Source organism: Octopus bimaculoides, chromosome 3, assembly GCF_001194135.2.
Source record: "Octopus bimaculoides isolate UCB-OBI-ISO-001 chromosome 3, ASM119413v2, whole genome shotgun sequence".
In the NCBI taxonomy this organism is placed as follows: Eukaryota; Metazoa; Mollusca; class Cephalopoda; order Octopoda; family Octopodidae; genus Octopus; species Octopus bimaculoides.
In genome coordinates this window covers 35,592,993-35,594,214 of record NC_068983.1, presented here as the reverse complement: position 1 = coordinate 35,594,214, position 1,222 = coordinate 35,592,993, and the positions used below count along the sequence as shown (strand labels likewise).

At 37.1% G+C, this 1,222-nt stretch overlaps 1 protein-coding gene across 1 annotated transcript in view; it reads left to right on the top strand.

Moving 5' to 3' along the window:
- Nucleotides 1-1,222, top strand: part of LOC106876246 (tyrosine-protein kinase CSK) — a 30,020-nt gene that overhangs the window by 2,859 nt on the left and 25,939 nt on the right. The window lies entirely within an intron of this gene.

Genomic DNA, 1,222 nt, shown 5'->3' with positions numbered 1-1,222 from the left:
CTCTGGCAGGCATCAAGGAAGCCCTTAACCTTCCAATACCAAACTACAACTTAATCAGCGGCTGCTAAGCTGAATGACAGGAATTGTGAAACCAAGCATCATCATAAATAAAACCTTTTTATTATGTTTTTAATTGTTCTAATAAGACTATTGAAAAGGTTGCAAGACGCAACAAAAATTTTAGGAAAATAAAAATAATAAGTGGAAATTTTAACGGTGAGTGTGTTAAATTTTAAGGCACGAAAAGAAAATGACTCTCCCCAGACACAACAGAATCTTCATATATAATTATGTTGAAAGGTGATAGAGAGACTAAAGTCTCTATGACAACTATCAAACTTTTTACAAGTGTAACTGTGTGAAGTACCAGAAAGTTATATTTAGTATAGATCTGAGAATAAACAGATAAAACAAAACAGTGTCAATAAAAAACCTTATTTTGTTGTTTAATTTGCTAAAAATAACAGCCAAGTTAACAGCCAGGCGCAGGAGTGGCTCTGTGGTAAGTAGCTTGCTTACCAACCACATGGTTCCAGGTTCAGTCCCACTGCATGGCACCTTGGGCAAATATCTTCTACTATAGCCTCGGGCCGACCAAAGCCTTGTGAGTGGATTTTGTAGACAGAAACTGAAAGAAGCCCGTCGTATATATGTATATATATATGTATGTGCGTGTGTATGTTTGTGTGTCTGTGTTTGCCCCCCCCAGCATCGCTTGACAACCGATGGTGGTGTGTTTACGTCCCTGTAACTTAGCGGTTCGGCAAAAAGAGACCGATAGAATAAGTACTAGGCTTACAAAGAATAAGTCCTGGGGTCGATTTGCTTGACTAAAGGCGGTGCTCCAGCATGGCCACAGTCAATTGACTGAAACAAGTAAAAGAGTAAGTTTTCACTCACTCACACTCTACTGTTGTAAAAGAAAAGCATAAAAAAATTTTGAATGGTCCCAGCTGGAATGTCTTTAATCATAGCACTGCTACTGTTCAATCAGGACTGGCCTTAGACTAAAGATTAACAACAACAGAACTGTGGTACATAAATATACATGTGTACTGATAAATAGAAGGAGTCAGTTTAGATATGTAATAATAATGATTCAATATGTTGGGTAGAAAAGTATTATTAATTCATTGTGAAAGCTCCTATGGTAAGAAGTAGATCAGTGAAACTTAGAGTGGAGATTATTAGGCCAGATTTAATGGTGTTTGACATCATAGAT